Source organism: Bos grunniens, chromosome 21, assembly GCF_055505025.1.
Source record: "Bos grunniens cultivar Pamir isolate PY7600 chromosome 21, Bosgru_T2T1.0, whole genome shotgun sequence".
In the NCBI taxonomy this organism is placed as follows: domain Eukaryota; kingdom Metazoa; phylum Chordata; class Mammalia; order Artiodactyla; family Bovidae; genus Bos; species Bos grunniens.
The window spans coordinates 16,793,138-16,820,801 of NC_141185.1; the positions used below are offsets into that span (position 1 = coordinate 16,793,138).

A 27,664-nucleotide genomic window follows, 5' to 3' on the forward strand; every position below is an offset into this window, starting at 1 on the left:
CTATCTGTAATAGTAGAAAAAAAGGGAAAATAACCTAACAGCTTAAATATTAATCATAGTGAAGATAAGTAATTTTATATTCAAAGACTAAACAGTAAAGTAATTTTATATTCAAAGACTAAACAGGAATAAAAATAATTGATCTAAGAAAGCTGTATCAATATGGTTAAATCTTCCAATCACTACACAAAGTGAAAGTGAGCTTCAGAAGAGTAGATACAGAATGACACAGTTTATACAAATGTTGCAAGTGGAACATAACAAATTACTTACAGAGACACATAAGGCAGGCATGTAAATAATAAACTCTAAAATCGGGAAACAATACACTTATACAAAAAGAAAGAGATGGATTTCAGGAGGTACATTTAGGGAGTATAAAGAGTATGCTGCTGAGTGGTAGGTACGTGAATGTTACTTTATACCTCTTGATTTGACTGGAATACTTCATAATGAATTAGCATTAACAAAGGTGTGTGTGTGAAATCATTATTTATGTGTATATATGATATCATTTATAAGTAAAATGAAATAAAATGAATGATTTTTTGATATTTGACTGTCAAAATATCAATCATTTATAATTTAGAATTGAACTTTCAGTAAACGTGAACTGGATTTTAATTTGATAATGTTTGCATCTTAAGTGGAAAAATAGGTGACTTTAGAGTATTAAAAAACATGAATCCACTGTTGACTTTCCAAACAAAAATTATGGGAGGGGGTCAAAAGTCCAAGTTCCATAGGACAAAGGTGTTCCTAGGAAAATTCTTGATGCTAGGACATGAAAATAACATAAATAACAAAAAAATGTTCTTGATAGCCCATGGAAAATGTAATCAGTGTTACTTATAGATATAACATTGTACATTGAGACTGCAATGTTATGTTAAGTTGATTAAGCAGAATATTTTTCCCCTAGTGAGAATGCTGAAGTTTTTCATGAAGATGTTACACTTCTACATAGCTCAGGACAAGTAGGTCAATATGGTCCTAGGAAAAGTAAATGACAAATATAAAAGCATTGCATAAACACATAATTATTTGCTGTTTGACTCAATTTTAATTTAGTGCTTATTCTAAGGAAATATTCTAAATGAAAAGTCAAACAGCAAATAATTATGTGTTTATGCAATGCTTTACACAGACATCAAATTATGTAATAGTGATGACTTTTTATTGTGTTGGGCTTTTCTCCAGAAATATTATAGATCTACTTGAATAGTTACTTGTAAACTACTGAGAATCAAATACATTGTGTTGAATCTCTTCTAATACGCGATAGTTAAGTGTACATTGTTGCTGTAAATTCACAATAAGTATTTGGAGGTGCATTTTCAGATAATGGTGATTCATTTATTCTGATGAATCCTTTGTTTCTAGTCTGCCTCCCCTGACAAACATTATAATGAGTTGGCTACTATCATAAATAAAAGGGGTATAATCTGTGGTCATTGAAGAGAAAAAATTGATTTGCTCACATCAATAAATAGTTTTTTTTTAATTAAATTTATTTTAATTAGAGGCTAATTACTTTACAATATTGTATTGGTTTTGCCATACAACAGACACTGACTTCTTATAATATAACAACTTAGGCCATCTTAATTTTATACCACATATATGTTTAGTAGTTTAGTTTGAAAACCATTAATGCTTAAGTTGCTATTATAGCAATGATAACATTGAGAGTAATGTTTTCTGTGATATGATACTGGTATTATAATAATACTGTGACACTTAATATCTATTGAGTATGTGTGGTGGGTCAGGCACGATTTTGATGCCTTAAATAAACTATCTAACCTTAGCTACAACACAGCTCTCTAGGATGGGTACTCTTGTCATTAGAGGTTAACATGGAGCCTGGAGCACAGAATGGTTGTTTAATTTGCCCAACTGGCAAAATCTGCTAGTGACAGAGCTAGGATTTGAACCCAGTGACACAGAGAATAGTTGACTGGGTATTTGCAAAGTGAGGCTCTGTCATTTTCTTCCACTGAAGGATATTTCTAAAACCAGGGAGAAAACTTGACATTGACTCTTCAACAAAATTCCTTTTTTATGTGAAGGACATTAAAACAATAACACTTCAACTGGTAACCCGTTTTCCAAGATAATAGCTTTTCTATTTTTTTCTTTAGTCTTTTGTTCTTTTTTTCCCCCTACTGTGGAACTTGATTGGGAAAAAAAATCTCAGTTTGGTAGTCTGCTCTCAAAAGAATACCTACTAAAGGCAAGGAACTTTTAAAAGAATAAATCCTTTTGTTCCCTGTCTGACAAAATATAGAAATATGGTACAATGAAACCCCTCAACTGAATACTCGGCAAAGAGGGAAAAGAAATCTGTTAAAAGGTAATACCTATTTGAATTTTTTCCAAGATAAATCACGTACATTTCATTTAAAGTGGAACTCTTTTACAGGAGTTGTTGGAAGACAGATTGAGCAATACTGAAAGTAATTGGAAACTTCCTGCAACATACAGGCAGTTCATGAAAACATAGTCAATGAATCATATCTCTGAGTCTTTGTATACATGATTAATCCCGTCTGTCCTTCACAGGAGGTAGTTTGAGAAAATAATTCAGAATAAAATTATATTTTATTTAAATAAATTGAAGGTGTTGCTTGTTAAATGTTTAGAGAAAATATAACCATATAAGCAAAGAAGAAAAATAGAAAACATTCCAAATTTGATCCCCCAAGATAACTATACTAATATCCCCATGTATATTCTTCTCATTTTGCATACATTGTGCACACAGACATAAAAAGAACAAGATAAAACCATAGTATATTTCAGCTATATTTATTATTTACCTTTTATTAAAACTCATGTTTCCACTTAATTGTACATGGTGCATAGCAATAACAATTTTGCCATAAGATGATTATGGTAAATAATTTTACCATAAGATATTTAGTTGTTACCAATCATTTTATGGTAACAACTAAATACTATGTCCTTGTACCACATATCTAATGCTAAATAAATGGATAATGATATGTTATCATTATCCATTCAGCTAAGATGAATAATTACAAATTATAGCTAATCATTTAGTTTTCATTATGATAAGCATATATTTTAATATTTTAAAGATACCACAAAACACTAACTGCAACCATTATATAAGCCTAAGACCTAATGAACATTTATCCTAGGGATACAATATTTGATTAACAATTGAAATTAATACAGTTAAACCGATTCCAGTTTAACAGATTAACAAAACATAAAGAAAACCATATGCTCCATTTAATAGATAAAGAACAGGCATTTGCCAACATCTAGAATCCATGCTTGATAAATCTTTTAGCAAAGAGCAGTTATATATAACTTCCTCAAGCTGATAAAGTGTATTAGTTTCCTGGGGCTGCCAGAACAAAGTACCACAAGCTGGATGCCTTAAACAACAGAAATTTATTGTCTCACTTCTGGAGGCTAGAAGTATGAAATCAAGGCATCAGCAGGATTGGTTCCGTCCCAGGGCTGTCAGGGAAAAACTGTTCATGCTTCTCTTGTAAGCTTCTGGTAGTTTCAGGCATTCCTCAACTTGTAGATGGTATTGTGTTCACATCGTCTCCCCTCTGTGCATGTCTGTCTTTGTGTCTATACCAGGCATCTAATCTGAAAAAGCAGTAAAACTGTCTTCATTGTAAGATAACATGATCATCCACATTGAAATTCAACGGAACACATGAAAATACTATAAAAACTAATAAGCATGTTTGACAAGGCTGGAGGATATAAGACCGATATAGAAAAATCAATTGTATTTAAATATACCAGCAACAAACAATTGGAAATAAAAATTAGGCAACCACTGCCATTCACAATAGCTTTAAAAAATCTAAAATACTTAGGACTAAATCTGACAAAGCGTGCTTATGACCCAAACAGTGAAAACCAAAAAGCATTGCTAAAGAAAACCTAAGTAAAAAGAAAGTTATAGTGTTATTCATTGAACAAAAAATTGGAAAAAAAAATTGAATAGAGGTAAGATATCAATCTCTCCAAATTTGATATATATAGTCAATGCAGTCCTAATCAAAATCCCATGAGGCACTCCTGTAGTAATTGAAAAGCTAATTTTAAAATTCATAACAAAAGACAAAGGAACTAGAACAGCCAACGCAATCTTTTGAAGTAAGAAAATTGATATAATACCACCTGATTTCCGCCAGTGTTTCTTCTTATTTCTTTTCATTTTTTGGGGGATACATTTCATATATCTTGAATTTGTCCAACAGCTCAATGACTCGGTGATCATTTTTTATATATGTCTTTCATTTTGGATTAAATCTTTTATGTCTTCATGTTTATTTTATCTTCTGTGATATCTAATCTGAAGTTCAGGTCTGAATTCTGCTCAGTGTATTTTTCATCTATAGCTTTCATCTCTAGAGGTTTTATCTGAGTCTCTTTTCTAATTCTTATGACTATACTTGTTCAATATTTTTGTTAGCTTTTAAACATATGGAATATATTTTAATAATTGTTTCCTGTCCTCTGTTGCTAATTCTAGCAGCTATGTCAGTTCTGGATTTTTTTAATTAGTTGATTGTTACTTGTCATGTGATTCATATTTTCCTGCTTCTTTGCTGACTAGAATCCCATACATTATGAATTTTATCTTTTGGTGGCTGGGTATTTTTATATTCCTATAAATATAATTGAGCTTTGTTCTTAAATGCAGTTAAATTAGTTGGAAATGGTTTGATCCTTTCCGTTTTTTATTTTAAAATGTGTTAGGACGAGAGCAGGGTTTAGACTAGAGCCAGTTTTGTCTTAATAATGATTCCAGATGCTTTATCTGGTGCCCTGTGAGTTGTGATGGTTTTTATTTTCAGTTTGGTTGGCCCTGTGGGAACATCTACTACCATTTCCTCAACTCCTTTTAGGTGGTTTTTCTTGGTTTTTGGTAGTTTACCCACTGCATGTGCTGATAAGTATTATGCTAAATGCTCATGGAAGACCCACTCCAGATCTTTGTAATTCTTTCTGTTCAGTTGTTTTCTCTGTGGTTAACTGTCCTGGTCTTAGATTCTCAACTCAAGAAGTTCATCCTTTTCACAAGGGTTTTTTTCGTCTATGTCATGATCTAGAAACTGTTAATGCAATGAACTGTGACAGTCACTAGGCCACCTGTCTCTCAAGAATCAATGGCCTTTGTTGTATAGTGTTCAGTGTCTTGAAAATCATTTCATATATTTCATCTATTTTTTTGTTGTTGTTTAAGATACAGTAAATCATATCCCTGTTCACACACCTTGCCTTGAAGCAGAAGTGATCCTTTACTATTTCAGAAGTGAATAATATTTTTCCATGAACTTACTAACAAAGTTGAATTCTTTTTAGTTGCTAGATATTCTAGGGTAAGGAATCAAATTCAGTGACTTGCTGGCTGACAATAGGTTATTTGAGATTTAAAAGTAGTAAGCTAAAATCTATATACAAACAATTGAAATTGGGCTATGCCAACAAAAAGTGACTTTTGAGATTTTGAAAATGCTGTTAATAGTTCTTCTGTTAATCTTGGACTTTAGAGTAAAAGATTAAAAACTAGAGATACTTTTGTCATTGTTTGTTTATTCAAATTTCACCCTAAACTTTTTAAACAACTCTTTAGGGTATACTCTTATGATAAAAGTCTTCAGAGAAATTTATATATGTGTGTGTGTATACATGCATATATTTATGTACATATACATAAATGTACATAAATCTACATATATGTTTATATATACATATATACATATACAAATATTTTTTGTGAGCAGATTTTGGATCAAAACTTTTAGCTGAGAAAGTGCTAATGTCAGCTGAGATGTGTGTGTGTTTAGAAGAAATCACTAATTTGCTTCCTTGCTGCTTTTGTCTTTCATCAGCAAAAGAAGAACATTTGGGGACATATGCACACTAAATATAAAATAGGACTAATTTTTAACAACTTCAAAGAGAGCATATGGCTGTTTCTTTCTTGTTCTTAGTAATGGGGAGTCAGACATTTGCATACATAACTAGATAACCCATAGAAGTCACCCTGAAAATTTAATAAAAATTATGTTTGAAAAATCTTTTATGGAGTAAGTACTACATATGAAACATTGTTCTCAACACCAATATTCAAAAGTGTATAAATGACAGTTTCTGATTTTGAGCAGTTTAGGTTTTGGAGAGGAGGAAATGTTTGAATCATCTACTGAGTAACAGGCAGTAACTGCTTTGGTAGAACAGGAAAGAGTTCTGGCAGTCTGGGAGGAAGTCCAAGAAGGAAATTATTTGAGAGTTCATTCTTTAAAAGCACAGACAAAGGTAACAGTAGGAGATTGGCATACAGAAGTTTTCAAAAACTGAGGACTCTATGTATAACACCCTTGACTTGAATGTCTTTGGGAACTAGTCATGTTTACTTTTCTGATAGCTCTTTTAAAATTTTTTTTATATTTTTTATATATATATTTTTTATATATATTTTTATATATATTTTTATATATATTTTAAAATTTTTAAAAACATTTTTTATATTCAAAATTTTATATTAATGCTATATAAATCCTACCCGTGTCTCCAATCCATTATCCATATTGTAGGTAGGATATATTTGTGAACACTGCAGTTTATACGTGGCAATCTTCTGCTTAAATGTCTGTAATAGCTATTCTCCCAATCCCATCAGGAAAAAGCCCCAAATATTTAAAGTGTGTTCCAAGTTCCTTCATGTTCTAGTCAATTATTGTCACTTTATTTCAATGTCATGTCACCTTCCTCATTGAGTATTTGGACCAGCCATATTTATTTCTACTTTCTAAAACTTTTAGGTTTTAGGCTTTCTTTGGCCAGTAAACATTCCTAGGCTACTTGAAATCTCTCCCTGGCGTTGATGCTTACATCAGCAGGAGTCTACAGAGTGTGTGCTAGAAATATGATTTTCTCACCCTACAACTCTAAACTTCTGTCATCAGTTCTTGAAAGAAATCTGTACCCGCTCAGAGACAGGCCAACCCTGGATTCCTCCAACTCAGTTTCCAGATCTTTACCTAACAAAGTGGAGGAGAGTGCTGGCCTCCACACACCTCCCAGCGTTTTCTGCCTTCAACCATCCCCACTGCTCTCACTGTGCACTTCACTCATGTTGATGCTGGTCAGTGATGCCAGTCTCCACAAGAAGTCCAGGCCTCCAGGTCATTGCTCACTCCCTTCTGCTTGTTTTCTAGATCCCATCTCTTTTCAAGGACATTCCTTCAGCTAATCTCCCCACTATCAAACTAACCACTGATTTTTCTTTATTACTGAGTACGTCTCATCTGCCATAAAACTTGGCCACATTTATCCCTATAATTGTTTCCCAGTTAACTGTTCCTCTCTACATCAACTCTCCCTCCAGAAAACCTGCCTTGCGTTCTTCCTTTCACATCTTATTTTGTTCCCACCTCTTCAATAACCCCAACCTTTTCTAAGTTACCATGATCTCCATTTTGCTACATTCAATGATCCACCCTCATATCAAATTACATTGACTTTTTGGTGAAAGTGGAAGTGTCAGTCACTCAGTTGTGTCTGACTCTTTGTGACCCATGGACTGTAGCCCACCAGCCTCCTCTGTCCATGGAATTCTCCAGACAAGAATACTGGAGTGGGTTGTCATTCCCTTCTTCAGCAGGTCTTCCTGACCCAGGGATCGGACCCAGGTCTTCTGCATTGCAGGCAGATTCTTCACCATCTGAGCTACCAGAGAAGGCACCCAACCTTTTAGTAGAATTTATTAAAACTGTCTTTTCTCCTCTTTGAAACATGGTCTTCTTGGCTTTTAGAAAAATTTGCTTCACTTGTTTTCCTCGCATATCATCAGTCTGTTCGTCAATCTCCTCCACAAGATGTTTTTCATATCTGAGAGTAGTAACATAGAAACATTCCAGAATTAGTCCTTGGTTCTCCCTTCTGCTATATATTTATTTCAATCTGTTGGTGATCTGACTCTTACAGATCTAAATTCACAGCTCCATTTGCCCCAGATTACTTGACTCCTTGTTTCCTCCCTTGCCTCATTTCCAGTATTCTTCTTGACCTCTCTCTTTCTACTAGATTCCATGTCAGTGCTTGAGGTCTCTTAGGAATACTTTGACTTTTGGAACTTTGCATTTGCTATTCTTTCTACCTGGAATGTCTTTGCCTCAGATATCTTTAGGACTCTTTCCCTCACCTCGTTTAAATACTCGCTTAAATATAACAACCTCACTGAAAAGTTTCCTAACCAATTTTTAAAAATTGCCCATTATCCTGGCACTGACTAAACACTGTCCCTGGTTTATTTTATCCATAACATATATCACCTAATTTATTATATGTTTATTTTTAATTTCTGCGTCTACTCAATAGAATAAAGTCTATAGGAAAGAAATTCTTTCTTTTTTGTTCAGTGATCTCTCTCCACTGCTAAGGAAAGTTTACAGTGAATGGTAGGTATTTATAAATATTTGCTGAATAAATAAATGAATGAATGAAGCCCTTGTTCAGTTGACATCTTTATTTTCCTTTAGCAGTCAGTATAGTTATCACTTTTTCCAGCACGTTTTACCTAATTAGGTATCATCATGATGTTCTTTCCTTATATTAAGAATTATTGTGCTGCATGCATTGTTACTGCTTTTCTAATTATCTTTCTCCCTTAACCTGAATTGTAAGCTAAAAGAGGTGAGGGGATAGTCTTATTTGTTGACCATATTTTACGAAGTATTTAGAAGAGATTGATAGGTATTCCACTCAACACAATTTTGATGCATGTCTTGTGACTGCTTTAAAAGGTATAGGAAAAATAATTTCAAAAGTCTTTGAAATAATTTGTAATTGTATAACTTCTCACAAACTATTTGCTGTTGTCATTGTCAAAACTAGCACTTAAAAGATGGTACATTTTGTATCGCCTATTTTCCTGACCTTTCCCAGCAGACATTACAAAAGCCAGATCTCACATCTTACAGCACAGTGGGAAGAACCGCTCCCTCTGGTCATGTGCAAAGTTTGAGTGTGGGCAACAGAGCTGTTGTGAATTCTGCCAGGGAGGCCTAGCCACCTTTATGGCCTCATCCACTAAGCAAGTAGCCAAAACCTGAGCAGCAGGTAGAGCTGAGCCAATCCAGGGAGGCACATGAACTGAGTCCAGTACAGAAGTGTGCAAATGTTAAATATTCATAATGATTGTCAATGCTATGCATAGGATAAGGAGACATACATACATACATACCCATCGACAAAATAAAGGATAATTGTAGGGATAAAGGCTTAGGCTTCTTTGTCAAGAGTATTTAAACTGAAAATTAAGCATGCAAAAGAAATTGGTGTTTACATTTATGAATACTTAAATGATTGCTCTGCCAGTCTCTACATTTCCTAATATGTAGCCCTGGAAATAAAGTTAAGGAGACTTTATTGATGTCTCTGTTTAATACTTGACAGTGTAGCCCACTCTTGGAGTTGGGATATAATATCCTGAAAATATCAATTAAGTCTAATTGTTCTGTTGTATCACTTAAGTTCTCTGTTGCCTTACTGATTGATTTCTCTGTCCGTAAGGTCTGTCCATTGATATGAGTGAAGTGTTAAAGTGCCCTACTTTTTTTGTATTCCTGTCAATTTCTGCCTTTATGTCTGTTAGTATTTGTTGTATGTATTTGGTTGCTCCTTAGGTGCATATATGTTGGTGAGTGTAAAATCCTCTTCTTGTATTGATCCGTTGATCATTATATAGTGTTTTTGTTGTTGAGTTGCTCAGTTATGTCCAACTCGTTGCAACTACGTGGACGGCAGCACGTCATGCTTCCCTGATCTTCACCATCTCCCAGATCTTGCTCAAACTCATATCCATTGAGTCAGTGATGCACAGAGTTCTTTTTCTCACTTTTGTTTAAAATTTATTTTTAATTGGAGGATAATTGCTTTACAATGCTGTGGTGGTTTCTGCCATACAACAATGTGAATCAGCCACAAGTATACATATATCTCCTCCCTCTTGAACTGCCCACTCCTCTAGGTCATCAAAGAGCATCTGGCTGAGCTAAGACAGAGATCTTAAACCATATTTTGCAACTCTCAGTACTTGTAAGAGACAAAGTATTTATTAGATTATTGAATGTTTTTCTCTTCACTGTGTAAAAAGTAGAAATCCCTGAGCCTTTTTTATTCAGTTCATGAATCTTTAACCATAAACTTGTAAACCACTAGAAGTAGTATAGTCAATTAAAAAAAACAACAATTTGTGAAGCATTTTTAAAAATTGCACTTGACCCAGAATAAAACAGTTTTAACTGAAGAGTTGTCTTTATAAATAGTGTTATTCTGAAAGAAGTTTATAGGTTCTAAATGTAGTTGGAGGTAGGCAATATCTGTGCACAGAAGCTCTCTGTTGACCCTGAGTGCTGTTCTCATGAATCTAAAACAATTAGAAACAGCAAGAGTTATCAGTTAATAAACTGTGGTGTTCTCTTTGTTTTTGGAAGCACATAATCTTTCTAAATGCTAATAATTGTCATTTAACAATAATTTTATGAAAACAAACCTAAAAAGCTATGAGAAAATGTTTTGGCATTTCATGTAATGTTGCTCTTTTCTACTTACTAAGATAAAACTGAACATATTATAATTATATATTTAAATCTAAAACAAGCTATCCTAGATTATGTGTTGTATATAATAGAGAATAAATAGGACTATTTTTCATTTCAAGTTAAGCAAAATGCTCTAAGTTTTTGATGTCTCTTTGTAGTAGGTGGACATTTTTGTCATCATAGCTTTGGGAGCTCCACCAATTTCCTTTACAATTCCCTTATGCTATAATGAGAATAGCATCACAAATGAAAGATTTTTGGTCAGGGAAATCTCATGGCATGTTAAAGATATTTGAAGATTCCATCTAGATTACATCTATTTACTTCCATTAATATTTTTAATTACTATAGAGTATGATGTTTTGTCAGCCATTGTTTTAGTATTCTTGAGGAAAATGAAAACTCTTGGAGAAACAGAAAGTATTCATTGAGACCTGATATATCCTGATTTTGATTTGTGCCACTTGTTTTGGGGGAAAGAAAACATATAACTAGAAATGAATTCATATGAAATAAATTGCAATGTGCCAGGAATTGTGCTACAAGGATTTTTAATGTTGAAGCAAGCTGTAAAGTATTTGAGCTTGTTGTATTTGAAAATGCAGAACATGTTTTGGAGTGGTTACTTTATATAGTCAGGGCGACACAGTTACTAACTATTACAGCCTGGAGTCCATCACCTTCCATTTTGCACTTTCTGCCACACTATCAGGCTGTCACATGTAACTGGAGAGATGAAACTGAAGTTGAGTACAGTGTGACTAGGCAAGATTTTTGTGTTCAAACTTGAATTTCAAGGGTGGGTAAAGTGAGATAAAGAAATAAGCATTAGGAACTGAGGAAGAAAGTCAGCAAATACACAGAGATTGAGGGGACTGACAGAGCAGGGAGAGATCTGTTTAAGCAGAACATATACAGGGAAGTTGGGTTAAAGTGACGTCAAGTTGTAAAGAGAGCTGAAACTGAGTTAAGGCAGGTCTCTGTAACCAGGCAGAATGGTTCACTTATAATATGTGTGTTGTAGAGCAAAGGTTGCTTGCATCAGAGAAATAACATGGTGGAATTATAGACTGAGGTGACATTATAGACTGAGGAGACATTATGGACTGAGGAAGGAGGACTGAAATAAAAAGGATGGAATTAGATGAGTTAATATGGTTTTAGCATTAATAAAACTGATATTAAGGACTCTTGAACTTAATGATTTACTTCTGAGAATATCTATAGTCTCAACACAAATACATAATATACATTTATATGTATAATTTTGATAATAATCAAATGTTTATTAAGCAATCATTATGCATTTGGATTTTTAAGATACAGCAACAAAGAAAATAAAGTCCCAGTCTTCCAAAAACAATTCTAGTAGATAATTCATACAATCAGTTCAGTTCAGTTGCTCAGTCATGTCTGACTCTTTGCAACCCCACGGACTGCAGCACATCAGGCTTCCTTGTCCATCACCAACTCTTGGAGCTTGCTCAAACTCATGTCCATCGAGTTGGTGATGCCATCCAACCATCTCATCCTCTGAGATGAGATTAATTCATACAATAAATAAATAAAGAAGATGTCAAATGTGGTAAGTTTTATGAAGAAAATTAATTTAAATTTATGTAAATTTATTATAGTTTCCATAGGTCAGGAATCTGGACCCTATTTTTCTGGTTTCCCAGCTCAGTGTCTCTCAAAGCTATGACCAAGGGCTGAATTCGGCATGAATTCTTATCCTAGCTTCAGGGTCTTCTTCCAAGCTCACCCCAGTTTTGACAGAATTCACTTCTGTGCTGCTCTAAGAACTCATGACAGCTTGTTTCTTCAAGATCAACAGGTGTTTCTCTTTGATCTGCAGATTATCTCTTAATAAGCCCATCTGATTAGTTCAGGCCAATTTAGGATGATTTCCCATTTGATTCCCTGGTGGCTCAGACAGTAAAGAATCTGACTGCAATGTAAGAGACTGGGTTCAATTCCTGAATCAGGAAGATCCCCTGGAGAAGAGAATGGCTACCCACTCCAGTATTCTTGCCTGGAGAATTCCATGGACAGAGAAGTCTGGTGGGCTACAGTCCATGGGGTCACAAACAATTGGACAAGGGTGAGCAACAAACACTAACGTAAATTCAACGGATTGGAGACCTTAGTTACATCCGTAAAATCTTTGCCATATTAAAGTGGTTAGAAGCAAGCTGCAGTTTCTGCCCTCACATAGGAGAGGGGATTATATAAAGGATCAGTTCATTTCAGTTGCTCAGTTGTGTTTGACTCTGTGACCCCATGGACTGCAGCATACTAGGCCTCCCTGTTCATCACCAACTCTGGGAGTTCACTCAAATTCATGTCCATTGAGTCAGTGATGCCATCCAACCATCAAGATGCCTTCAATCTTTTCCAGCATCAGGGTCTTTTCAAATGAGTCAGGTCTTCTCATCAGGTGGCCAAAGTATTAAAGTGTCAGCTTCAGCATCAGTCCTTCCAATGAATATTCAGGACTGATATCCTTTAGGATTGACTGGTTTGATCTCCTTGCAGTCCAAGGGAGTCTCAAGAGTCTTCTCCAATACCACAGTTCAAAAGCATCAATTCTTCGGTGGTCAGTTTTCTTTATGGTCCAACTCTTAACCCTAACCCTAACCCTTACGTGACTACTAGAAAAACCATAGCCTTGACTAGATGGACCTTTGTTGGCAAAGTAATGTCTCTGTTTTTTAACATGCTATCTATGTTGGTCATAGCTTTTCTTCTAGGGGAGTGTGAATATCTGGGGCCATCTTAGAATCCCAACTACCATACACTATGACGATGGCTTAGAGGTAATTTAAGAGAGAAAAAATAATAATCTGTTTGTATTTTAATTTCACATATTATAACCAGCAAGATAGTAATAATATCTCCATAAACATTTATTAACACAATGCTAAATGAAAGTTTTATTATTTTTGCATCGTAACTAAAAGGAGACTTTTGTGGCCATTCATTATTAAGGTAATTTTAATATAATCTATGGAAGTAATCTTCAAACACTTGACCTAATTCAGAATTAGAGCTTTGAGAAAGAGTCCCTCTATAAATGTGGACATACTTGAATACTTTCATGATGTGAAGAATGAGAAATATTAAAAGATTTCCCCATCATTTGGACTTTTGTGATATTCTAACATCGATCCTTGTCAGTCAAGAGTACTTATGCCCCACTTGTGTTTTAGATTGTGTAATACAAAAGTGTCTAATGCTATCAAACAGTATTTTCCTGAACTTAAGATTGTTTTATTTCAATCTTTTAGTAAATGTAAAAATAATCAAGAGAAATGAAAGCGTCATACTGGATTTCATTGAAAACTATTAATAATTTATTAAACATTAAATAATGTTTAATGTTTATCATGAAGCAAAACTATTGATGGGCATAGAAATCTTTCCATGCTTGAATAATGTTTTATTTTGAAATATTTATTCCTTAGAGTTTACCAATTTATGTGCCTAGATAAATATATTCAAGTTAATATCCAAAATTTAAAATGTAGTTATTTTCAGGGTAAACTTAATTGTATTAAATTTTTAATATTGTTATTAACTGAGTCCACTCAGTAAATAATGAGTCCAGTCTACAAATTATAACCTCAGCTTCTATTTTGCCTTTTTATATCCAACATAAGCTATAGTATAAATTATTTCGATAAGACAAAATAAAAGTTACATCATTTAATTCTCCTTTACCTTGGAAATTTCCTGAGCAGGGGCAAAGGATGAGAATATTGACCAGAGAAACTGCCATTGGTTATAACATTGCCCACTATTCAAGCACTGTCATAAAGTAAATACCAACTAAAAGGTTATACATAATTAGAAATATAACCTTTTCTCAGTTAAACCAGAACTTCTTCCTGTGCTGAGTCCTTGGTATGTTCATATTGTGATTGGAATGGTTATAAGTGGTTGAACATTCTCTGTTCATCAAGGATTCTTTTTCTCACCTAAAATTTACAAGATTTTAAAAGTTGTATTGATCTAAAAGCACTTTCTTTGCAGCCCATGTTGCTTTCTCTCTAAGCGTTATTGCCCACTAATTGCTCTTGAATTGATAGCCATTACAAGTAACTCCTACTGTGGTCAATTATCAGACAGTATAATTTAGAACAGTGGGGACTATCTGTTAATATGATTCTTTGATCCACTCAAAAATATGAAGATTTTAAGGATGACATCAAATACATGTGAATTTCATTTTGTAGGCCAAAAAACAAAAATAAAAGCCCAATTTAAATTCCAGCAATTTGTGAGGTCCATCATACTAGGAAGGACAAGTGCGACAAAGCATTTAGCATACAGAAAGAGACAACATATTTTATCATACTTTGTCAAGGCAATGCAGTCTAGATACTCTTCCTAGAGCTTTCTGGCACCCTACAGAGTCATGATGTTATTTAGTATGACATGAAGCACGCACAAAGGACTACTAAAAAATCCCTGACCTCGCAGACTTGCTCTCATAATACATAGAATCATGAGTTAAACCTTGGATTCTTGTTAAAATTTAAGAGTAATTTCAGCAAAGGGTAGCAAGTCATACCTTAAGGCAATTTATGTCAAACTATTTGTCAGATTATGATAGTGGATGCCAGTGAGGCAAAGAGAGGGGTTTTTGTCTCCTAGGAGAAAAGATATGTCTGCACTGTCTTTACTCGTTTTCCACCTTCCTCCTTTCGCTACCAATGGAGAAGGGTATGGCAATCCACTCCAATATTCTTGCCTGGAGAATCCCATTGACAGAGGAGCCTGGTGGGCTACAGTCCATAGGGTCGCACAGAGTTGGACATGACTGAGAGACTAACACTCCACACACTACCATTGCATATGACAGTAATTGTGTACGACACAAAAAATCAAGTATAACCTATGGTAGCATATGAATCGCCTCATTATTCCTCAAGAAGAGAGGCCCAGGAAGAAACCTGCAATGGCCCTAGAAGTGTAGGCCATTTAAGTAGATTCCAGTGTTTTATAATCCCGAGCCTCACCTAGACTAGGTAAAAGGCTCCATGTGGGCACATCCCATTGGCCCCACTGACTCCTCATCCAGTGGGGAGGAGCTTGGTCACAGTAAGGTGAGAACTGGAAACTCTAAAGACAGGGTCCAGGACAGGGGTCCTATTTTCCTAAGTCTGCAGTAGAACTATGCTCCTTGTTGATTTTTTTTTTTAATGTTCTGCTGATTTATACAAATTTCCCGATTTAGTTTTTACTAAGAAGTATATTGTAACAGCTAGTATTTTTCCTTCTTCAATATAAGAAAATTATTTTCCTACCAATGTTATATATATTTATATATGATAACTGCATATATACAGCATCAAAACAATATTTTCTAAGTGTATATATTTTAAAATTAAACCTATGAGTTTCATATAATAGCATTATATACCTTTTGATGAGTATTTCATGAAAAAATATATATTTTAAGTCTATTCACAGTATTCAGAAACTAATGTCATAAACCATAATGAGATTAATTGAGCAAATATAACTCCAATTACCACTTAGTAGTTGTGGTTGTTTGTCAATAGAGTAATACTTAATTTTTGTTATTGTAGTGGCTGTTTGAAAATATTTATATTTAATTTCTTGAAATTTCTTCAATATACTATTATGATTCTAAGTTCTTTTGATTTCATTTTGAATTTAACACTCATTAACCTAAATTTTGCTCACTTTTGGCTTTACCTAAAAGTCTAGAAATATTATTAGCTCTTTCTTGCTGTACAATTGTCTTGATAATTTTAGATTTTTATAGCTAAATCTAGAGAATTCAGTACTGAGATAAGTTAGGCTGGTGAAAAGGAAAGCTTAATCATACATAAGATGAGGAACCTAATTCCATGATGGTTTTCAGTTTATTTGGCATTAAAAGATAAGGATGTCTGGATATGAAATGCCATCAATAATATTTTTCCTAATCCTAGATGAAAATTAATTTTACATAAAGGACATATAATGGCTTAATTTTGAGAGAAGATCAAAGGAAATTTCTGTTTATTATGTCCCCGTAGTTTACCTAGATGAAAATAGTTCATTAACCCAAATGGCACAGAAACTCCTCAGCACAGGAAAGTATTCCCAAATAGAAAGACATATACCTTCTCATATTACAGAACATGGTAACTCTGTGCTACCCATGTTAACACAATTAATTGTGGAGCAAGATTCTCAGTTGTGTCAAAAGGTAAGACTTGCAATAGAAAGGTAAGGTTGCAATAGAAAGGTAAAGTTGCAATAGAAAGGTCAATGATCTACCTTCTCTACTAAAGAAGGAGTATGACTAATTCTCTCTTGACTTAAAAAGAGAGAATATTTCCTAAAACTTTTTCAACATTCTTGGGAGATAAGCAATTTCAAACGGTATCTCATGCACTACTATTTTGGTCAATCAGATCGAACCTCCAATGTTAATAGTAGCATCCAAAAAAAAAAAAAAGTCTACTGACACCAAAGCAATGTGTAAAGTTTGACCTTATTAAATTGATAAATACAGCATGGTTTTTAAAATATGAAAGCATTGCTTAAACTGTAGATTACTATTTTAGTCCAAATTTTGTTCTGATTTATCCCCCTCAGGGAAATGCTGATAAAATTGTGTACTTCTATGAATCATGAAAAAAAGTCTCATTGTTAATAATTTTATTATTGAGAAATAGCATATAGTATCATGAAATAGCCTATTAGAAAGCATTGCTTTTTAAAAATTATTTTTGCAGCAGAATGGCTTGGGAATCAAGATATGTGAGATTACATTTCAACTCTTTCAAAATTAGTTGTATAACATTTACCTTTTATAACTGGTCTCTTCATGTGTTAAACTGTTAAGACCTAGTACTATCTAGTCCTCTTTCAGCTCTAATATTCTGTGATAATTATTTGCAAGATAAGGAAAGAATCCCCTTTTAATTAAACTATGTACATTTGTGATATTTTACATAGATTTCGCCTGTATGAAGCATTAACATTTATAATAAACTTAAAAGATATGTTTTCCAAAATATTCCATTCAATGGTAATCTTAACCTGTGTTCTTTGTGGATTGTACTTAGGGGAGTACATATGCCTTGGTAGACAATAGACTCAATATATTTTTGTTGAATGAATGAACTCTACGGTCCATAAATCTTTATATATTTTATGTGTTTTAGTCATTTGGGAGAAAATCGTGTTGAATTGTATCCATTCACTTAGGCCGTACATTCCCTAAGGTGACAGGGTAGTTTCCTTGCTCTGTCAAAGAGGAAAATGTTTGGGCCTTCCCACTCCAGTACTCTTGCCTGGAAAATCCCATGGGTGGAGGAGCGTGGTAGGCTGTAGTCCATGGGGTTGCTAAGAGTCGGACATGACTGAGCAACTTCCCTTTCACTTTTCACTTTCATGCATTGGAGAAGGAAATGGCAACCCACTCCGGTGTTCTTGCTTGGAGAATCCCAGGGATGGGGGAGCCTGGTGGGCTGCCGTCTATGGGGTCGCACAGAGTCAGACACGACTGAAGCGACTTAGCAGCAGCAGCAGCAGCAGCAGCAGCAGCAGCAGGGTGTTGTCATGGAGAAGGCAATGGCACCCCACTCCAGAACTCTTGCCTGGAAAATCCCATGGACAGAGAAGCCTGGTGGGCTGCAGTCCATGGGGTCGCTAAGAGTTGGACATGACTGAGCTACTTCACTTTCACTTTTCACTTTCATGCATTGGAGAAGGAAATGGCAACCCACTCCAGTGTTCTTGCCTGGAGAATCCCAGGGACGGGGGAGCCTGGTGGGCTGCCATCTATGGGATCGCACAGAGTTGGACAAGACTGAAGCGACTTAGCAGCAGCAGCAGCAGGGTGTTGTCAAGTGAGGAAATTGCTAGGGAGCAAGAAGCAGTCAGAAATGCTTGAAAGACCCTGAGTCACCAAGACAAAAGATAGAGCCCATTATGGAAGATAAATTGTTCTTCCCAGCTTATGGAATACAAACTCAAGATACTTATTTTAAATAAAATTATTAAATGGTGGGAGGTGCATTTTTGTTTTATGACTTCTAGCTTAGATAACAGGTAGAAATGGTAATTTCTTTCATCAGCTTAAAAGATTCATGTGTTTGGTATCATTATATACTGATGTGTATGAATATAATGAAATGTCTGGGTTTTTGTATTCTGGCACTATAAACTGAAACCATATATAAACTATTGTGTTTTTTTTTTTGTCCAAGTATTTATTGAGCCATTTGTTCTGATAGACTTACTGTCTGTTGATTCCACTTCTCAACATCTTTCTCTAGGAAACGTGTCTAATTCAGGTACATTTTAGAAAACAGGACATAGGATGGATAGGGTCAAGAATTTGGTTTCAGCATAATGAAAATCATGAGCTTTTATTCATTTCTGAGACAATTTGAGAAATTTAGGTAATTTTGAAAATATTACAGAGATTTAGGTCTCCTAGATCCATTGTAGAGTGAACTTGAACGTGAAAGTATCTTCAAACTTGTCTAGCTACCTCCATGTTGCATGTAAGCCACACTGGTCCCTTGAGTACTAAACAGACACATGATATCTGAATATTGAGAATCTGGAGCCCTAGGCATCACCTTGAAGGTAAAAGTTCTTGATTAGATTACAATTGTTTTTTAGGAAATGTCATAAGTGTTAAGTAATCACTTTCCTTTTTTTTTTTTTTTTTTTTTTGCTTACATGAAAAAATGGAAAAGGTATTTCCTAAAATGTTCTTTTCATTCCTTTCTCTAATGAGGTAGGGTATAAGAATTACCATAAAGTTGAAAAAAAAAAAAAAAGAGGGGGAAAATACATTCAAAATCCATTTGTAGGTAAATCCATACATGTGGGATGAGATGTCTTCAGCGACCTGAATCTCAAACACAAAAATAAAGCAAAACACCCATAAATCTTCTAAATGACAAGTCTGTCTTCAATCCTAAGACAACATGCAGTCACAAAGTTTGAAATCAGAACATAAATGAGAAAGTTTCCAGGAGATTGTTGTCAAAATATGAATATTGATATTGTTATTGTTCTTGAGTCATTCAGTTGTGTCTGACTCTTTGAGACCCCATGGACTGCAGCACACCAGGCTTCCTGTCCTTCACCATCTCCTGGAACATGCTCAAACTCATGTCCATTGAGTCAGTGAAAGTGAAAGTGAAGTCACTCAGTCGTCTCCGACTTTTTGCGACCCCATGGACTGTAGCCTACCAGGCTCCTCAGTCCATGGGATTTTCCAGGCAAGAATACTGGAGTGGGTTGCCATTTCCTTCTCCAGGAGGTCTTCCTGACCCAGGGATTGAACCCGGATCTCCTGCATTGTAGGCAGACGCTTTACCGTCTGAGCCACCAGGGAAGCCATTGAGTCAGTGATGCCATCCAAACATCTTGTCCTTTGTCATCCCCTTCTCCTCCTGCCTTCAGTCTTTCCCAGCATAAAGGTGTTTTCCAATGAGTCAGTTCTTTGCATCAGGTGGCCAAAGTATTGGAGCTTCAGTTTCAGCATCAATCCTTCCAATGAATATTCAGGGTTAATTTCCTTTAGGATTGGCTGGTTTGAACTCCTTGCTGTACAGGGGACTCTCAAGAGTCTTTTCTAACATCACAGTTCAAAAGCATCAATTCTTTTGTGGTCAGCTTCCATTATGGTCCAACTCTCACATCCACACAAGACTACTGGAAAAACCATAGCTTTGACTAGACGGACCTTTGTTGGCAAAGTAATATCTCTGCTTTTTAATACACTGTCTAGGCTTGTCATAGCTTTTTTTTCCAAGGCACAAGCATCTTTTAATTTTGTGGCTGCAGTCATCATCTGCAGTGATTTCACAGCCCCCAAAAATAAAGTCTGTCACAGTTTCCATTGTTTCCCCATCTATTTGCTATGAAGTGATGGGACCGGATGCCATGATCTTAGTTTTCTAAATGTTGAGTTTTAAGCCAGCATTTCACTCTCCTCTTTCACCTTCATCAAGAGGCTCTTTAGTTCCTCTTTGCTTTCTGCCGTAAGGGTAGTGTCATTTGTATATCTGAGGATACTGATATTTCTCCCAGAAATCTTGATTCCAGCTTGTACTTCATCCAGCCTGTGCATGATGTACTCTACCTGTAAGTTAAATAATCAGGGTGGCAATACACAGCCTTGACATACTCCTTTCCCAATTTGGAACCAGTTCATTGTTCATATCAATTTCTTACTATTGCTTCTTGATCAGCATACAGGTTTCTCAGGAGGCAGGTAAGGTGTTCTGGTATTCCCATCTCTTTAAGAATTTTCAACAGTTTGTTGTGATCCATAAAGTAAAAGGCTTTAACATGCTCAGTGAAGCAGAAGTATATGTTTTTCTGGAATTTTCTTGATTTATCTATGTTGGCAATTTGATCTCTGGTTCCTCTGCCTTTTCTAAATCCACCTTGAACATCTGAGATTTCTCAGTTCATGTACTTTTGAAGTCTAGCTTGGAGAATTTTGAGCATTAACTTGCTAGCATATGAAATGAGTGCGAATGTGCAGTAGTTTGAACATTCTTTGGCATTGTCCTTCTTTGGGAGTGGAATGAAAACTGACCTTTACCAGTCCTATGGCCACTGCTGAGTTTTCCAAATTTGCTGATATATTGAGTGCAGCACTTTCACAGCATCATCTTTTAGGATTTGAAATAGCTCAACTGGAATTCCATCACCTCCACTAGCTTTCTTTGTAGTGATGCTTCCTAAGGCCCACTTGACTTGGCACTCCAGGATGTCTGCCTGTAAGTGCGTGATCACACCATCGTGGTTATCTGGGTCATTAAGATCTTTTTTGTACAGTTCTGTTTATTCTTGCTACCTCTTCTTAATATCCTGCTTCTGTTAGTTCCATACCATTTCTGTCCTTTATCAAGCTCATCTTTGCATCAAATGTCCCCTTGGTATCTCTAATTTTCTTGAAGAGATCTCTAGTCTTTCCCATTCTACTGTTTTCCTATATTTCTTTGCACTGATCACTCAGGAAGGCTTTCTTATCTCTCCTTGCTATTCTTTAGAACTCTGCATTCAGATGGATATATTTTTCCTTTTCTTCTTTGCCTTTCAGTTCTCTTCTTTTCACAGCTTTTGTAAGACCTCCTTAGATAACCATTTTGCCTTTTTGCATATCTTTTTCTTGAAGAAGGTTTTGATCACTGCCTCCTGTAAAATCTTACAAACCTCCATCCATATTTCTTCTGGCACTCTGTCTATCAGATCTAATCCCTTGAATCTATTTGTCATTTCCACTGTATAATTGTAAGGAATTTGATTTAGGTCATACCTGAATGGCCTAGTGGTTTTCCCTTCTTTCTTCAATTTAAGTCTGCATTTGGCAATAAGGAGTTCATGATCTGAGCCACACTCAGTTCCCAGTCTTATTTTTGCTGACTGTATAGAGCTTCTCCATCTTCAGCTACAAAAAATACAATCAATCTTATTTTGTTATTGACCATCTGTTATGTAGAGTCGCCTCTTGCGTTTTTGGAGAGGGTCTTTTCTATGACTAGTGTGTTCTCTTGGCAAAACTCTTCTAGCCTTTGCCCTACTTCATTTTGTACTCCAAGGCCAAGCTTGTCTTTACTTCCGGGATCTCTTGACTTTCTACTTTTGCATTCCAGTTCCCTATGATGAAAAGCGAAAGTGAAAGTCACTCAGTCCTGTGTGATGCTTTGCGGCACCATGGACTGTAGTCCATGGATTTCTCTAGGCCAGAATACTGGAGTGGGTAGCCAATCCAAAACCAGGGACTGAACCCAAGTCTCCTGCATTGCAGGTGGATTATTTACCAGCTGAGCCACAAGGGAAAAGGATATCTTTTTTTGGTGTTTGTTCTAGAAGGTCTGGTAGGTCTTATAGATCCATTCAACTTCTGCTTCTTCATCATTAGTGGTTGGGGCATAGACTTGGATTACTCTGATATTGAATTGACTTGGAAATGAGCAGAGCTCATTCTGTCATTCTTGAGATTTCACCCAAGTACTGCATTTTGAATTCTTTTGTTGTCTCTGAGGGCTACTCCATTTTTTCTAAGGGATTCTTGCCCACAATAGAGGATATTATGGTCGTCTGAATTAAAGTTACCCATTGCTGTCCATTTTAGTTCACTGATTCCTAAAATGTGATGTTCACTCTTGCCATCTCCTGTTTGACCACTTCCAATTTGCCTTGATTCATGGACCTAACATTCCAGGTTCCTATGCAATATTGTTCTTTACAGAATTGAACTTTACTTTGATCACCAGACACTCCACACCTTGGCATTGTTTTTGCTTTGATTCAGGCTCTTCATTCCTCTGGAGCTATTTCTCTACTCTTTACAGCAGCATATTGTCACCTACTGACCTGGGGAATTCATCTTTCAGTGTCACATCTTTTGTCTTTTCATACTGTTCGTGGGGTTCTTAAGGCAAAAATACTGAAGTGGTTTGCCATTCCCTTCTCCAGTGTACCATGTCTTGCCAGAACTCTCCACCATAACCCATCCATCTAGGGTGGCCCTATGCGGCATGGCTCATAGTTTCACTGAGTTAGACAAATCTGTGATTCTTGTGATCATTTTGATTAGTTTCCTGTGATTGTGGTTTTCATTCTTTTGGGCCTCTGATGGATGAGGATAGAAGGCTTGAGGAAGCTTCCTGATGGGAGGCACTGGCTGTGGGTAAAACTGGGCCTGGCTCTGGTGAGCAAGGCCATGCTCAGTAAATTTTCCATCCTCTTGTCTGCTGGTGGGTGAGGCTGTGTTCTCTCCCTGTAGTTTGGCCTGAGACCCAATTATGGTTGGGGTAATGGCAGTAATGGCGACCTCCTTCAAAAGGACTTATGCCAGCATGCTGCGGCTCCCAGACTATTGCAGTCACTGTCCCTGACCCTGCAGAAGGCCACTGTTGACCCACACCTCTGCCAGCAACTCTCACAGGCAAGTCTGGCTCAGTCTTTTGTGGAGTCACGGCTCCTTTCTCCTGGATCCTGATGTGCACAAGGTTTTGTTGTGCCCTCCAAGAGTCTGTTTCCCCAGTCCTGTGGAAGTTGAATATTGGGCTTACTAAAATAAAACAAAGCCTAGGTAATTTTTTTTTTAATTTTGTCTAATAAGTATCTAATAAGAGGATGGTGATTGCCTTCCTCTCAGTAACAAACAGAAAGCTAAAAGTTTAAATTGCAGCAAAAAGAATTTGTGTAAGTCATAACAACTATTTTTTTTCTAACTTGTATTATAAAGTACTGGGAAGATTAAGCAAGAGTAATTTTTGAAATTTCTAGCTTTTTGCTAGAATAAAAATTCTAATGCAACACTTTTGGTTTTAAGGAAGGGTTGAGACTGGTAAACGTTTTGAGATTTGTAATCTGTAATGATAGCCATGTCTATATAAATTATTTTATGCTTTTTCATAAAATTTCAAGACCAAGATTTATCAAGTGTTCACTTGTTTTAGTACACTCACTGGTTACTGATAGTTTTTAGAGCTTCTTTTATTTTATTCTGCCACTTTCCAGGATAAAGTATATGGAACTTTAGAAGATGGAATATGGAAGACAATGTGTCTGTTCCAGGAAAACGTTTAACATGCTCTGCATTGGCACATGCCTTTAGAGAATAATTTAGGCTGTTTTCATTTTAACAGATAAGAGGAAAGGGCTTAATGCAGCAAATATATGAGTTAGACATAAAATGCCTTTTAGTTCCTATTTTGCTACCCAAACCTAAACCCATTATAAGGTGTTCCCTTCCACCAATATTTTCACTTTGTTTTCTAAATACCCCAGAGGGAAAAAAGATACAAATAATTTAAACTATTGAAAATATAAAATTTAACTGTACATGAAATAAGCTACAAAAATATACCAAATATGTTGTGATTCCATAAACATTCAGTGGAAACATGAACTAAAAACTTTAGAAAAAGTTTCACTAGCTTATGTACTTGTCCCTATAAATATTTTAGTAACAGTATATCATACTGAAAGAAGAACATTGGCAAAATAAAATGAGATGTTGAAAGACTTTTGAGGAGAGCATTATTTGCTACCTTATGGTGTGTGTATGCATCAGAGGTAACAGAGGAAGGAGGCAGAGGTATTATAAATAAATTTCTCAGTTATTTGTTTACCTTAAGCCTAGGGGAAACTGGGGTGTGGATGATAGAACAGACACTGTAAGTCATTTCTACCAACTAGGCTTTTGGGAACTGCATGCAGCCATATAATGGCCCTTATTAGAAGGGATTACATTGAAATGAAAAGTCAGAATTAGAAAATGTGAAGTAGCAATAGAAGATTGATTATTCATCGTTCCCTTAGACATTTGTAGCAGAAAGAGTTGGGAAACTCAGAGATAGGAAACAAATGAAGAATCAAATAGAAAGAAAAGATAGAGTGCTTTTAAACAAATTACCCTATCCTGTCTTAGAAGCAAGTAAATAAGAAGCTGAGGATATACTGGATAGAATAGGGACTAGGTATTGCATTTATGGAATTTATTTCAAAAATGAGCTTTAATTCAATGGATGCAGTGACTATCTTGAAAGAAGAGTGGAAAGCAAGCTTGCAACGGATATGAGGTTGCCATGTTCTATCCTGTTTATGCAGCTAAAAGAGCAATTTTGCCCTAAAGTTGGAATAATTTTTATAGCTTTCAGTGAATCTTTATACATAAAATATGTGAAAATATAAAAGCAAAATGGGAGTTACAGGAAGGTCATCTTGAAAAGAAAGCATAATGAGACTCACACATTGCTTGCAAGTTGACATCACTGCCCTAACAAAGTTGGATTTCGAGTTACTTTATCTTGCCCTTGGATGACCTGTTCAGCAGGAAGTCGAGAAAAAAAATTACAATGGGAACAAATTATGTTTCTTTTCCTTTCCACTAAAAGGAACATTATAGTATATTTTCCACTATTAAACGTAAATTAAACCACTCTGAATTATTAAAGTAATATGAGGTTGAAACATAATAGTATAAAAATGGGGCCTCGTACTAGCAGATAGCTCTCACCTTAAAGAGCAGCCCTTAGTTCTGCATTTCCTTTCTTTGTGCTTGCACTTGCTTATCTTTTCCCGAGAGAATAAACTCACTGGGTTTAAAATACATTAAAGAGTTGTTTGTTCGCTCTTAAATGGGTATAAATTTTCAATATGATCACTTATCCAGCATTTGTTGTCTCTTCTTAAATTTCTTTATTTGGCACTATTTTTATGGAAAGGCATTCAGCTAGGCTTCAATTATAGATTTACAAAGCAAACCAGAAACTCTATCCTAAACACATTTAGAAGAAGCTATAATTAAAGTCTTCCTGTGGTAGCAGTCACTGGGAGTATAGTTTATTGTTATCCTGAGGAAAAGGCAGCCTTTAATTCTAACTATGGGATTCTGGGAAGGCTTAGGAGCAGGGCTGGTATTGCCACTGATTCACAAAAGATGAGTTGAATGTAGATAGTGGAAAAACTAAAAAGTAAGCCAAGAGAAGTCTTATGAGCAAATATTGAGAAATAAGAAAATTCATAGACTAGGTTAATTTTCTCAGTTCAAGAAATATTTACTCTCTTGATCTCATGCACAAAGAATGGTTAGAGTTGGAAATTTGTAATTCAAGGTACATTTCAGATATTCAGCTGGCACACACTGGTACAGATGTCCTGAGTGTTAAAATATTGAAATGCTGTGATTTTATTTGATAAATAGTCACAGCCCTTGCCCTTCAAATATGCCATTCTACTCTGTCCAGCCTGGGACCTTTTTTGAGATTCTGTGTACCCCTCAGAATCAAATAGTGAAAGCAAAAACTTGCCTGGCATAGCAGAGGATCTCAAAGAGCCTGGTTCAGATTAAAGATGTTTAGGATCAATTTTTATCAGCTAGTAAATTTACCATAGCAGTTATTATATATTATGAGTTTACCCCTGCATATATAGAATGGACAATACATCTGAAAAGAAAGATCAAAAGCGTATTGTGAAAAGCCTTGACTATGGTGCTCAAAATTCAGGGGAGGTTTATTTATTGTTTATGAGAAGTAGGTGAAATGATCAAATATTGTAATTATTACTTTTTTCTAAATGTATCTCTAATGTTAAAATAGTGTATAGATTTGATATTTGATGTAAGTGTTCAGAATGGCTAGAGGAAAATTGTCTATACAATAGAACAAGAGAAATCACATGAATACTACCTCACATTTGAAATCTAATCTTGTTCCTTTTGTATCTAAATTATATTATTTCTCATTCTTTTAAGTAGAACTTGTTTTCACATTACTTATAAATTTATCTAAAACATGGGGATATCAAATTTCCTTTATGGAAAGATAGCTGGGAAGAGTGGGTTCAAGGTCAACAAATTTAAGTTAAGTCAGCATGTCCAAGGGCTGCCCAGGTAGTGCTAGTGGTAAAGAATTCACCTGCCAATGCAGAAGCCTTAAGAGATGCAAGTTCTGTCCCTGGGCCCAGAAGATCCCTTGGAGGAGGGCACAGCAACCCACTCCAGTATTCTTGCCTGGCGAATCCCATGGACAGAGGAGCATGGCGAGCTATAGTCCAAAGGGTCGAGAAAAGTCGGACACGGCGGAGCACGCCTGCTCGCCCCATGTCACAGTTCATTTTCACTCTCTAGGGTTATAGAAGGACCAAAACAGAAACCTGTCTTTTCCTTTACTAACAGATCCATGTCCAGTATCCAAGATTTTACCAGCTAAAATTCTAACCGAGGCCCATCCTTTGTAAAGATTCCCCCCATTTCTAAGATTTAGTGCTTCTTGAAGAATTACTTTTCACAGTTCATGAACTACAGTAAGCTAAGACAGCATTAATTTCATTTGATTGCTTTACTTCATATTACTATACCCTCTATTGCCCACAATTAAGCTACATTACTTGAAATTATAATTCATTTTGTGATTATACCTTTGCAGACACCTTCTTTTAACAGGCCATCTGGGAGTTATTTGCCTACCTTCAGCAACTACCTGCAACTATTAGAACAGTGATCAGCTTTGCTTTAAGCCAGTGATTGACAAGCCTTTGGA

General features: G+C 35.6%; 1 long non-coding RNA gene across 2 annotated transcripts in view; it reads left to right on the top strand.

Moving 5' to 3' along the window:
* LOC147349185 (uncharacterized) overlaps positions 1–27,664 on the top strand; it is a 242,944-nt gene that overhangs the window by 125,399 nt on the left and 89,881 nt on the right. The gene's annotated exons all lie outside the window — the stretch shown is intronic.